Source organism: Sparus aurata, chromosome 3 (genome assembly GCF_900880675.1).
Source record: "Sparus aurata chromosome 3, fSpaAur1.1, whole genome shotgun sequence".
Classification (NCBI taxonomy): Eukaryota; Metazoa; Chordata; class Actinopteri; order Spariformes; family Sparidae; genus Sparus; species Sparus aurata.
In genome coordinates this window covers 11,255,170-11,269,827 of record NC_044189.1, presented here as the reverse complement: position 1 = coordinate 11,269,827, position 14,658 = coordinate 11,255,170, and the positions used below count along the sequence as shown (strand labels likewise).

The following is a 14,658-nucleotide window of genomic DNA, read 5'->3' as shown; positions in this document are numbered from 1 at the left end:
TAAATACACACCTTGTTGAGATCCATTAGGACATCAAAATACACAATTTCTGAAAACAGAGCAGAGCAGACCTACAGGGGAGATTTACTCATTTATTCTTGAGTACTACAAGGAGATACTTTTACTTTACTGAATCTGCCCGACTTTTTTTCACGGGGAAATAATGTGCTTTTTAATCCACAATACAAATTGTACAACTTCAGTTACTCGTCACTTTGCAGATCCAGATTCAAGAAACAAAAAACAATCAACAAGTCAAATGTTTGTTGGCAGGACTATACAAAAAGTGAACAGATGACCACAAAACTTGGATGAAGGGTGGATCTCAGCCCAGAGTAGACCCCACAAACTTTCGGTGTGGATTGGGATAAAGGGGCGGGATTTTTGGATCAGGCGTTCATTTCTCAGGATCTTGATGAAAAGAATGAGGGGAATTTGGTATTTATGAGTGAGTTCGAATTAAAGAAGATTCCAAACAAAAATCCAGATCAAATGGATTTTAAATGTTTTATTCAATTTTGGGCTAGGCTTGATTAAATTAGAGGAGACTGTTGGGCCTTGGTGGAGGTGTGCGCTCTACTGAATGCCATTCTAATGTTGTAAGAGTTTATTGATTCGGGGGTTAAATAAAATGAGCTCAGCAAGTCTATAATATATTATGAAATGAGTGTTTTTACTTTACTTTATACTTTTTTACTTTTACATGCCTAAATCTTGAACGCAGCACTTTAACTAGTAACAGACACACTGTGCTATTACTAATTTTACTTAAAGGAGACCCAATGTGCTTCTTTATTTTTTCCCTTCTTCAGTATTTAATGTTTGCTTTTGTGCATATAAAACATCTTCATCAGTAGTTCAGCAGTAACTTCCTTGACTTTGTGACATCAGACTACGTCCAAAGTCAAACATTTGCAGATGTTATTGTTTCATTTAAGGCTGGTTTGGCACCTTGGAGCACAGCTGCTGTGTTGCTGTTGTCAGCGGTGCTGGGTCAGGCATGTGTGAGCCAACCAATCAGAGGAGACTGGATATTCAGGAAGGAAGACAGCATGAGAAAACTAATGTGTCCTAGTATTAGACCATGCAAATCTTTTCTAGCAGTAAAATAGAATCATGACCCTGAAAATAGGCATAATGTGTTTAAGTTACTTTAGATCTGAGTAGTAGCCGACTTGTATGGTTTCAAGCAGATGTATTGGATTGACAATCAACAAAGAGTGCTGGAGATGGAATACAGAAGGGAAAAATGTCTATAGAAGCCACTTCTAATCCATTTGGGTTATGGTTGGAAGCTGTTTCTATTTTGATATTCCTGCAGTATATGCTGATGGAAATCGTTTTCTATAGAAGCAGACAAAACAATGCTGTCCCGACATGAATCAGCCCTGTTTCAGTTTATGCTTATGTTTTGCTAACCATCGTGTTTGACCTGAAAGAAACCAACACATTTGCACTCTGACATTCTAAAATACTGTTTTTCAGTATCATTTGATTGATGTACTTATAAAGAATGGGGGTGAAGGTCATCCATCAGAAGCATACATTGCTTTGGGTGTTTGAAACAGTGAAGCACCTGAACTGACACACTGTTGTTGGTTAGTGTGTCTGTACATGAGAAAGGGTGTACTGCTCAGTCAAAATGACATTTCCAACACCTCCAGAATCAATACAATATCACAACACCTGCGCGGTCTAATGCAATCCATTTCAGCTGCCCGACAGCTACAGTGATTCCTTTTAAAGCTGCTAATGTCCAATTGTGGTTGTTGCAGTTATCAAATATTGTTGACTGAACTCTGCTTTATGATATTTTTTCACTATACTTCACTCCATTGAAAGCTGCACCCAACAGCCCCCATACACATACCCATACCCATATACACTATTTGTGCCTGCAATTAGCAGGGAGTTAAATGGGGATGGGAGGACAGAAGGTACACTTTGCAGGATTATGCAACACAAAATTAAACTGTGACACTCAGCAAACAATGCATTTTAACTTAAAAAAAAACAAACAAAAAAAACCAGAACATGCTGCAGGCCTATTGGGTTTATCACACTTTGTCTAACCCCGAGCAGAATCCAACTTAGCTTAACTTTGGCTGTTTAGGAGAATGCTGCAAAACTGCAAATGTTTTGCATATTACGAAACTTATCCTGACCTTCTGTTGGCATGGGGATGGGTAGATAATGACTGAATTTTCATTTTCGGGTGAACTTATGCCTTCAAGGGTATTAACAGTAGAAGAAACCTTTGCAAACACAGACTACACATCAGAAAGGGTGTCAGTCAGCATATGTTTGCACTGACAGTACGACTTCTTTCTTGTTAGTCTGCTTATACTTACTGTGGAAAAATAACTACACCAGACTGCATCAAAATAACTTTCTTGAAAAACAAATTCAGCAATATTTTGCACAGATCTTCATCCTAATGCTCAGCATGAGTTTATTAAGGGAATAACTGTAATTTGATATGAAGACCTTGCTTAGTCAAGACTTCTGAGCCAAACAAAGTCATTGTGGCCATTTTTGTCACTTCTTGCATGTCCTGTGTCATTTCCAGCTGGGCTCCATCCTGTTTGGCCACATACGGATTTGGATTAGCTTCAGTGTCTACAAAGATGATGGCAAACTGAGACTCCAGAAGGCAGCCTGCCTTGCTTTTGAATTTGATACAATATCATATATAATATCATATCATATAATTGCATTTGACTGAATAGGTCCAGTGATTACTTCTCACATAAAAGATGATCTATTAAGATCAAATTAAAGTTCAGCTGAATTCACACAAATAATTGCAAAATGAATTGCACATTCTCATGTTAATAAAACATGATGTCTTGCTTGTTTGTCTGCTTCTGTCTGACTGAAAGTTGATGACCTGAGCAGGTTGATATTCAATCCTGAAGCTTGATGGCAGAAGATTTCTCTGGCAAAACATTGTCAGATGTCAAAACAGAGACTGTCAAAGAGACAGTGAAGAAGAAAGAGAGCCACAGACGGGCAGAGGTGAGAGACAGGCCGATATGAAAGAGAAATGGTACAGCAGCGAGAAAGGGCTTTCAGCTGTGGGCAGGAGCATAACAGCCTCACATTATGCTGACGTGAACCTGGCTGTGAGACAAGAACCACAGCAAAGAGAGAGAGACGCAGGGAGGGAGAGTCGCCGGGAGCGAGCGGAAGTGGTGGGTGAGGCAGACAATATGTTGAGTTTGTGCAAGACTGATAGAAAAATGGTGATGAGAGAAATGGAGAGCTGCTATAGAGGAGGGGGGGGACTATGTTGTTGAGCTGATGTGAATGTGGTGTCGGGGGATCAAAACAAAGAGCTCATCAAGGACACGAGAGCAGCACACTGGGAGAGAGGTCATTCCCTGTTACAGATGCATTATGCACGGACTTCAATAGAATAAAGAGGAGATGGCAGGGAGGGAAATGTATTGCGGGCATGAAAGTCTCTCCAGGGTGATGAAACAACTACAACATAAGATTTTGATGATCCCAAATTACATAATGTTGCTTGACAGAGGGCTGTGTAGGGTTGTAAACGATCAAATCACAGTGTGCTTGAAGAGCTCCACATCCGTGGAATGCTTTTAAACTTAAAGCTGCACTACCAAATATTTTGATATGATACATGAATTAAACAAATTATGTGTCAAACAGTACAGTCACCATAATGAAGAACCCACAGAGAATTACCACTCCACTCTAATGTTCCCCTTGGCTTCATGGGGCATTTTGGTGTCTTTCAGCTTGTTGTTTTGACTTCATGACTCACTGTTCTCGTTCGACTCTGTAACTTAAATTCGAGGTGCAGCAAGAAGCTGTTTTCAGCAAAAATGCACTGATAAACCAGCTGTTCATTACCTGCTAAAGCATCTAAACTGCAGGTGGAGAGAGTTAGCAACTAAATTGTGAAAATAGTGGATGATTTACCAAAAACATTAATTTAACAAACATCAAAATTATTCATTATTGTATAATACATTGTACAAAGCATGATGCCATCCTGTCCTGACTAATTCTTTTATTCACAAACTTGAATTTTTCATGCATATCTGATCTACAGGTGGAGATGTTAGAGTTGGTTTAATGTGGCAGACACTGATGCGTTACTTCCTACTGATTAAAAGAGACACTGAACTAGACGTTCATCTTTTTCTTTTCTCTCACTATAACGTGCTGAATGAATGGTAAAGGAATCAAAAGGCGAGGCCCATGACTGTGCTCTTCTCACAGCCCCAAAACACTGTCAGCATTCTGTCTCTCTCTCATCCTCTCACACGCTGTCGCTCTCCCTCTCAGCTGATTAGGTCTCCATGGTGACAGAGAATCAGAGGCAGGTGGTGAATTCTCAAGGACTCGTATTAGCAGTGGATTTTCCACTTCCGACAGACAAATCGGGCCGCACAGGAAATGTAAGAGACAAAAGAGGCGGGGGTAAAAATTGGAGGAAAGTTCTTGCTGAAAAAAAAAACATCCAGCTGTGTCACTTAACTAGTTACATTCATACATTCATACATGCAGCGGCTGTTTTTCCATTGCTTATCGATTTTAATGGTATTAACTCAAGTACATGTGCACTGTTGTGTCTACTTTGTCAGTCTGCGAGGCACTTCAGCAGCAGGCAGAACACTTAACCATTGTGAGCCGCCCTCACCGTAAGATACCATACACTGAGCTGAAAGTTCTGTGTGCGCTGGACTGAGGCGTGAATGGACCTGTTTGTACAGATGCATCATGCTTTCTGCCTGTTGGGCGACTTGGTATACATGCCAAGATGGTTCCTATCTGTGTGCATTGTAGCAGTTTATGGTGTCTGTTTGCATGTTTTCTCTCCTTTTTCAACCATACAGTACCAAATCAATCACCACCGACACTATTGTGTGGCTATAGTGTTTGACCCAGGCGCTGAGGAAGAGTGTCAGTTTGAAATAGTTTTCCCTCTAAGTTCACATTGTTGGAGAAATGGTGAATACATTTTGCACCGTTTGATCCAGTAAGTGCGATGCATGATTAAATAATTGTATCCTAATTCAAGTTAGCTGGGCTAAACAAGAGATACCTGGGTTGGCCGCAGGAACTCATACATTTTGGGCCCAGTTCTTGTTATATATCCATTGCTTAACACGTTTTGTTGACACTGACTTTACTTCCCTTATTGTTCAGAGTCCCACAGACCCACTGAATCCTGTATATCTGTATGAATAATAACAACAATAAGTTTCTTTAAACTTATTAAAACCCAATAGAAGGAGACTAACTGTGTGGAGACAGTTTTCTGAAAACGTAAAACAGACACGCGCCCGTTCATAATTATTACACCTTCTGAGAATATAGCTTGTTTTATATCTTATACATGAATCAATACATTCACACTTTGGATTGAAAAAGGAATTTTGCTCCCTTTAATGCATGATTTAATTGGAAGCACCACTGAATTGAGAAAAACATGTTGAATCAAATACAGACAAAAAACCTAAAATGAATGATAATATATTTATAATATAATTATAAATGAAAGTTCGGTCAAACCACAACCAATTGTAAAATGAACCAAAGCAGGAGCTCCGCCTCTGCGCATTGTCTCTGCAAGCAATTTTTTGAAGTCTGCACAGAAGAATGTGAGTGTTCAATACCTAACAGCAAATCCAATACCTACTGTGAGGTAGTATTGACATCACTGACAAGCTGTCCAGCTTTGTGTGTCTCTCTGCTTGAATAGACAATGCAGAGCTGAAAATATGTATTCATGTGACAGGGTAAAAAGTGCAGTAGAGGGTTCTGGTAGTGCTGTAAATGTCTGACTCCTATAATATCCAGATTCTCTCTCTCCACGAGAACTGAACCGAAAAGAGTGCACCTTGTGGTTGAAGATGCGCCACGTGAATGGCCTCTTTGAGATTTCTGTGTGTAATTGCAATGTCAAATTGCTCTAAAGGTTGAAAGTGTCCCTGCATTATGATAATGGTGATGCAACATTTTTTCAGACTTCCTTTAAGGATGGAAGAGAAGCTTAGTGGAACCATTTCTAGGAGATTACAGGAGTATTATTTCAGCTGAAGCCCGGATGGTTGTCAAGCTTTTGCAGCCCCGTTGATTAAGAGCACTGCTCTGAAGTGAGTGACTGCAGAGATTCATGAAACATTTATGCAAATTCAAAAATAAAAGGAGGCGTTGAAGAGTATGTTCTACGACAGCGCTGCAGAATGCCACGCCAGTGCTGGTGTCTCCATCTGCCTCTCGTGCTCTGTCTATCGTAACAGAAGAGGATAAAGTCTTGTGGTGTTTGACACAGCTGCCTGTTGGGCTTTTTTTCATTATTTTTTTTTCATTTTAAAAAGTATTCATATTGGCTTGTCCCATTTTGGTTGAATCAATAATCCAAAAGCTAACTGAAGTCTCTGTGACTCATCGCAGCAAATTCTCCTTTCACCCCCATGCATCCACCAGCAAATTACACTTTGATCCTGACATTATACCCAAAGGCTTCACAGAAAATTTGCCCTACTAAATTCATTCAATTTGTGCCGGATTTGGTCCAACTCAAACGGCTTTAATCAGAAAAAAACCCATTGTTTTCAGACATTTGCCGCCTTTAATTGGATCCAAAGCGTGCTTGCAAAGTAAATGTTTATCTGTTTTTTTTTTTTATCCGAGAATAAGCCAGCTACCATTAAAACTCTATTCTTGGATGAGATAGATCAATCCCGCTTGATGAGTACAGTCATCAACTTTCTGTTCCAGGCACAGCAACATAGCAAAAAATAGAGTTCAATCACCAGAACAGGTTGTATGGGAGAGGGCTTTCAAATTCATGACACCCAATTACATCTCATCAAAGAGAGCTCTTATTCGAAGAATATGTGTGTATCACCACAATTTGACTTTGAAAAACAGTTTGATTGAGCCACTTATAGAAGCCCTAGTCTGACTTGCAACTGTATTTGTTTTCATTAAACATCAGACAATCTCAGCCAAGATAGATGTAACAGAAGAGATTGTGCTCCGGTCTGAAATTGAATAACAAAGTGGTGCCCCATAATTTCAGAGCTATTTTTTGTATCATTGGCCATTTCAGCATTAAACTAGAAAAACAAGCAGACAGCGGGGGTTTTGCCACAGTTTAAAGATGCAGTAAATAGATATGAAACAGCATGTTGAGCACTCAAATGACTGTGATTTCTGTTGCTGTTTTTTTTTATGTAACATTAAAGCGTTGATTTATTTGTTCTCAGGTGTTGTGTTTTTATTTTGCTCATACAATGCTTGTTATCCATCCATCCATCCATCCATCCATCCATCCATCCATCCATCCATCCACTTTCTAGCTCCACCTGGGGGATCCCGAGGCATACCCAAGGCCAGATGAGATATGTTGTCCCTTCTGTGCCCAAAACATCTCCAAAGGCAGATGCCAAGGAAGCATCCTTATCAGCCGCCCGAACCACCTCAGCTGGCCCCTTTGGACGTCAATGTCGCTGCTCTGAACCCCCTCCGGGTTGTCTACAGACTATATAGTAAACCGTGGGCTGTAAAACAAAAGCAGTGTACTGAAAGATACTTAAACACGATAACGCTTAGGAGAGAGTAGAGCAATAATTCACTGAGGACTCAACATTCACTTTACTCATTCATGGATTCATCGTTTAAATAAAAATTTTCCTTAATGCAGCTTCAACCAGTCCACAGCACCGAACAAATCGGCTCCATTTGCAAGAAACAAACTCGAAAATAACCCTGAGTGTTAACTGTCACAGTTCATAGCTGCCAGCACTGAGTGATGTGAACTGGCACACATTTGTTTATTCAAGCGAAAACAAGCTCATCGTGGTTTTCTGACCCCCGCATGTTACGAAGATATATGGTTTGAGAGTACATTAAGACATAGCTTGGCATGTTCGGGAGACTTATAGAGGTGATTTGGACTATTATGCCTGAACGCACCAGCAGACAAACTTCATAGTTTATCCGTCATGTCCAACACATTTGGAATAGAAAAAGCATCAACCGTTGTCCAGAGGCGAAGTGTATGGCGACAGCCCTCCAGAATGGGAGAGATGAATGCGATTATGGGTTGTCCATTACTAATTTTGCTTCTGGCATTTTAGCATCTGGCAAGTATGGCATAACTCACAGTAAACAGATGTCTTGGAGGAGTTGTAGCCCATCTGTCCCCATACTGAGCATGCCTCCTGGCACACTCCCTATGATGTACCCCATGTCCTCACACAGTATATTAAAGGCGGCAGGGATCGGGCTGCATTGTTTCTAAATCCCCAAAGTTGGCAGGGTTAACCCAGCGAAAATACAACAACTGTGCAGCTTCTCAGTCAGGAAGCAAATTTTCCATTATGTTATGATGACAGAAAACAAGTAAGGGGCTTACACAATTTATTTTGGGTGATCCCTTGCATGAAAAAATCTGGCAGTTTTCAACATCTCCTCCTGAGTTGTCAAGACACATTTCCCCTCTTTAAACCGCTTTACTGCAAACAAACTGCAACTTGTATTTTCTAACAAGCCAATATGTGTTCACAACATACTGTAATATTCAATATGACAGTGGCAGTCGATTAAGGTATGGTATTTATGCTGTGCAAATTGAAACATCTCTTAAAAGCTGAACTGTGGGGGATTAGTTGTTTTACGTTCATATAATCATTCTAATGCTTTTTAAATTGCATGCGAAGTCATTTTAAAAACGTACCCTATACATAATTTTTGATTGACAACCTCATTCTTCACACATACAGGGCTAGAAAACAAGGTCTGTTATTGGCTGTTGTGGAGTTTCGATTGCATGCTTTTATGTGATAATTGGAAACTGGAAACTGTACTGTACCCTGCAGTGAGATTATTTTGTCTACAACACTGAAAAAAATCTAATCTCAACTTTTAAGGGCAACATGTACAGGGACAACCTTTTGTACCTTGAGCTGAGATTGTTTTTTTTTTTTAATCAAGTGATTAGTATTATTTTTCCCCCCTCTGCCAATGAGGTTATATTTTTACCCTAGTATGTTTATATGTTGGTTTGTCAGCAGGTTCACACAAAAACTGCAGAATGGATTTGAATGAAACTTGGATGGAAGATTCGTCTCTGATAAGGATGCACCCCATTAACTTTTGGTGGGGATCTATCAATCAATCTAAATGTGTTGCAGAGATGTCTACTGAAGGTAGCATACTAACCAGCTAGCCCCGGATCGTCCTGTATACCACGTTGTACTTCAATGTTCTAATTGTACTGCCCCCATAGTTTCAGCGAGAAAGTGGCTTGATTGAATTGAACAGGACCGTGGGCCTTGATGGAGGTATGTCCTCTGCTGAGTGTCATTCTAGGTTTTTATTGAGTTTTCACCTCTACCAGAAGGCCTATTTGCTGATGAGTCAGTACCATTAGTACAGGTAGACTAATGCAGTATGACAATTAGTAAAAAGTCAAGTGAGAATTCCAAAAAAGAAAACACTCCGTTGGTTGTTTTGTCTGACACATCTGCAGAAACAGCACCAGTGTGCTCAATGATTTGGAAAACGCACAGCTTGATGCCTGGCCTCCCCCAGCGTCAGTGTCATTCTTCGTTTCCTGTGTAACTTTTTAATAAAGAGTTTAAACCAAACTCTTCCTTTCAGCCTGCTAAACAGTTTGCTGAAAGTCTCCCTTCTCTCTCTTTTTATGAGACTGTAATGCCACTTCCTCTGCAGCAGAAGAGATCATTACCTCAGCTTCTGTGACGCTCCTCTATGGTACTGATAAGTCTAATCAGTTTTGCCTCCAACCATTTCCCAAAGCACCAGACGGTTTATTTCCTACACCTCCACTATTAATACAAATACTGCTGCCACCACCGGCCCAGTGTGACGACACTGCCTGTAGTAGGACACGAAACACGCGGGTGGGGGGGGAGCAGACCACGGTTTACAAAATAAGACGAAAGACAATCAGAAGTCATGCTTCTGTTTGATTTTTGCTCCACCACTACAAGTTGTAGTATGAGTAACTGCTGACACACCGTCCACTCCCACCCCGGCTCCTGGTGTGGGCTGTGGAATGGGCCGGCCTGAAGCACGAGGCTCCTGAGCTAAAAACGATTCCCACCAGCCGCCCACCGAACCAAAACTGTCACACACCCCCATGTGAAGAGGGAGAAGCCTCACGCTCAGTACCATCACACGCTCACTCCTCCTCACTGTTTCCTGCCTCTTGAAGTTAAATTCGGCTTTGTTTATATGCAAGGGAATGCAACGATTACATTTGACTGGTATCAACAAGCAAACAGGAACTATCAGTGCGCTCTGCAATGATTCAAGACTAAATACCGATAAAGCTCAATAAAAGTTGTCCCAACAGTTTTATTCAAGTGATTATTACAGATTAAACGCATAACACCACAGGCACAGGCCATTGAAAGTAATGTACTGTAGTGGGCTGATAGCTTTAATCTAGTTCTTACTTGTGCCTCTTTGGTTACTGAGAAGACCTTGATATGATGAATCACAGCCAGACCAGTGAGTGACTTGTTCAAAGTGTTGATGACATCCTCAGTATGGAGAAAGGTGTGCGTCACAGGACAAAGTTTTATCTCAAAAGCATCTAGGGTGCAGTCTTTACGTATTTGTTGATGCAGTACAGGTGCATGGTGAGGTCAACATACTGAAACAGTGCACGGAAAAGTTTCACTGCGTTATACTGATTTAGCTTTGTTTGTCTACTTAGTCACACACCGATATTCACTTCTCTTACCTATTTTATATGAGTTTTTACAGAAGCCTGGTGAAGCTAGTGTAATCGATGCCTGAAGAAGAGGAGTTGTATGACTAAACAGCTGACATGTCCCTTAGTAACCTCACAGTCTGTGCTTTCCTCAGGTAGTGTGCATCTCTAGCTCTCTCCTGCCCCTCTCAGGCCGAGCTGAGAGTCGCAGCACTTCCGGTCGGCCTCATCTTTTGTATTCCTCTCGTGGCGCAGACCTCCTCCCTCTCTCAATTTTCCTGCTTTTTATTGAGGAGACAGCTGCACACAGTGAACACACACAGCCACATAGATACTTTGGTTAAATCGTGTTTGGTGAGGTTGGTGAGGACGGGTATCATATTTGAGTGCAGATCATGCAGATTTTAAAGAACCCCCGAGTAAGCGATGAGTAAAACAAACGTTCTCAAGATTACCAAAATCATAAACTTGTGGATGCATTTTTCTTGTCGTAACTGAATTACAAGGGTGCAAAGAGTCTCATGACTCTTCTTCCGGAAACTGTGCCGCAGAAAGATCAGACAGGCAGGTATGATAGGTGAAGAAGAAGAAAAAAAAAAAAAAGATACAATGACGTTAGCTCAGCCTCACCCTCAGTGAATACAAGTGTTGTGGTGATCTGCAGCAGCAGCTGGATCAATATGAGGGGATTGACTAAGGCAGACAGCAGACAACAATAACATATGCATTATGAAAACAAAAACAGTTTTATTATTTCATATCCACTAAGAATGTAAATTTAGTTTGCTGGATTTTTCAGGTAATTCAGAACATGCATGCAGATGTGAAAAGTGCAGATGTTTAACACTTTATTCATTAGAAAATGATGCTCTACTAATCAGAGAATTTAAAATACTAAATGTATCGAATGCTTCATAGTATTACTCATCTCTGCTGTTTTTTGTTTTTTTTTTACCTCTACTGCAGATGTTCTGCAGCCTTTCACTTTGCACAGGAAGTGTTGCACAATCCGACGGGCACAAAAGAATACTTAAAGCACGCCCCGAGGGGGGGATAAAGGTGGGTCTGCTGATGATCTTCGGCTGCATTAAGGTAGACATAGTGGGCGGGAGGTTTTTACTTACTTTACTTTAGTCCCCATCCCCCCCTATGTGCTGTGGATGTTTCCAGACTCAGCACAGTGTCAGAGCAGCCTCCCCGTCTGCCTCACTCACGTGCTGCATCCTCTACCAACACATCCAACAGTATGCTATGTTAACAACAGTTCGGTATTGTGTTGAATAAACCATGGGGAACTATTTTGTACAATGTCTCTGCTCTCCACTGCTGCAACATGTGCATCCCCGGGTACATTTCTGCTAACTCAACACAGTCTCCACCTTCAGCTCCTTCACCCTGGATGATGACATGCGGTGTCAGTGGTGCCTGTCTGTTTTGGGAATCCACAAGCAGGTCCCTGGTCTTTCTGAAGGAGAGCTGCACGTGGTTCCCACAGCACATGTTGTAGCCATCCCTGGGATCGTGGCATCCCTCCTCCTCCCTCTTGCTGACACAGTCTTCAACAAAGCAATCTCATATTTGATTTGTGGATAGATGGCAAAAAGGGGTGACAGCAGTGGGAGGATGGCATTGCAATTTGCTAGAAGAAATATTCAGTTGAAATAAAAAATACAGATATTGAGACAGAGAGACAGACGGTAAAATTTAAGAAGAGATAAGACACATACAGTCGTGGTATTTGTCTTTTGGTGCCTTCAGACTAAATAATCAAACCAAAGAAAGTCAACATTATGGATGTCTACACTCTAAATATCTATCAGTTCAAGTAATTTAGTCTCACACTTAAGAGTTATCATGTTGCATTGGGCCACGTTGTAAGAGTATGACTATGCTTAACTCTCTGGAGAGGTCTGAGAGATACACTTTGTAAATTGCTGGTGGCTTTGATATGAGACAACTCATCTGTGTGCTCAGAGGACTGTGGAAAATGCGTGAGTATAGCTGTCTGGTGCCTGTCTGGGCATGTGGGGAACACTTCAGCAAAGAGACCAATTTGCAACTGAGGAAACCTAATGAATAATAGACCTCTGAGCCTTGAGATTTCAGCTGATATTGAAGTCGTGCCAGTTCACTTATTGCTGTTAAGGTTTAGCTAGCGTGGCTAAACCTTTACAGACAGTGAATGTATTTCTTTTGCACGTCGCCTCGGCTCATCGGATTGGTCATGTGGCAGGACCGAGGCCACTCATGCTGTGCATCAAGTATGGAGCAAGAGCGAGGGGGCGGTTAGCTTAGCTTAATATCACGTCTGAATGCAAACAGCTAACATCAAATGAAAAGAACTAAAGTTGTATCTTATTTGTGTGACAAAACAGTTTTCAGGGGGGAAAAAAAAATTACTTTTAGTACTTTAACTTTAGTACCTTTAGCCTGCTAGCGGCATGGCTCATAAGATATGGCAATGTTTGTCAACCACTTTGTTCTGTCTCAACACACTTTGGTTGGATTGCCATTAAATCATAGCCACCAGAGTATGAATCCTTTTAGCTTTGGTGACATTCTGAATTTCCCTCTCGCGCCACCAGCAGGCATTTTTGTTTTTTCTTCTCAAGAACTGGTCGATGGCTTATAACACCTGCTAAACTTCAGCATGTCGCAGTTGACATTGCAAGCATAGTAGTATGCGGATTTTAGTATTTAGCTCAAAGCACAGCTGTCCCTCTGCACAGCCTCTGAAATGGTTTGGGTTTTTTCCTTTCCTGTTTTTGTCTTTTTTTCTGCCCTTTTCCTGCTCACCTGTGTTCCAAGTGCTCTGTTTTTACCCTGTGTTCCTGTGTTCCTCCCAAGCTTGCTTTTACCTATACACCTGCTTCGCATCAGCCTTATTAGCACAGTCCTGATCCCAGTGCTTTATCCGGCTTGTCAGCTCCTTCCCTGCTCTCCTAGCTTTTATTCTACTCAGTCCCCTCAGCTGTGTTTCTCCTCTCTCCACCTGTACTTCATCCCCTTAATTGTATCTTGTGTCAGTCTGGTTTGTACCTTGTTTACTTTTGCCCTTGCTTTTTGTTCCCAGCCTTTTTGTTTTCCTGCCTTTGTTATTCGGGATACAGCTTTGGTTCATTAAAATGGCCTTTTGTTAGATCTTCTTCTCCTTCTTGTCTGACAGTGTCTTCGTTGACGTCCTTCTTTGATGAAATGTGACAGTCTCACAGAGACACAGACGAGGCTGTAAACTCATACGCTGCCTCCTTTCGCTATCAAACTAATATTTGACACATGCGAATGAATAACACCATGCAATAGGTTTGTTTCATGTGTTGAAAATTCATCAGTTACTTTTTCCACTTCTAATCCAAATTCTCTTTCACAAAGAAGAGATGGTAGTCAAGGATCAAATCTTGGTCCACTTGGACAAGGACGAAGGCTACTTTATCAGAAAGGCCTATTGATTCTCAGACTGTGCCCGGTCACTTGCGAAAAGGCTTCAGAGAAGAATATATGGGAGGGTAAGAGACCTTTTTCCAACTGGCAAGCATTAGAAATTCCTCTGTACTGTATAAACTCAAAGGTCTTTTGAACGTTACTTTCACTTCATTAAAAGTGTATTAGCATCAACAGTGCATGGACCAAAAAACACTAAAAAGTGTTATTGTGCCAACTTGTTTCTTCCTCAATGACAGTTGTACTATAAACATAAACAGAACACAGCAGGCATAACCTTTGTTTCCCCTCCACCTTGTTGTACACATACACAAGTTATTAGGTAGTTTCCAGTGCAACCAGCATCACAGCACAGTTGCCATAAAGCTACTGAACGGTGAATTTAAATGCAAACACAGCATGAATCATAATCAGATTTATTTACAGAGCCTGAATTTTTGGGAGATTCAAGTGTCCAATATTTGATCACAAAAGAAAACATCTCAATA

The 14,658-nt window shown here is 41.0% G+C and overlaps 1 long non-coding RNA gene across 1 annotated transcript; it reads right to left on the bottom strand.

The window, feature by feature from the left end:
* Positions 1-11,456: 11,456 nt before the first annotated feature.
* On the bottom strand, positions 11,457-13,633 carry LOC115579465 (uncharacterized). The gene is made up of 2 exons (XR_003983653.1): positions 13,526-13,633; positions 11,457-12,368 (listed from the first exon to the last, which is right to left on the bottom strand). It is a non-coding gene; the product is annotated as an uncharacterized LOC115579465 (long non-coding RNA).
* Between the last annotated feature and the right edge of the window lie 1,025 nt (positions 13,634-14,658).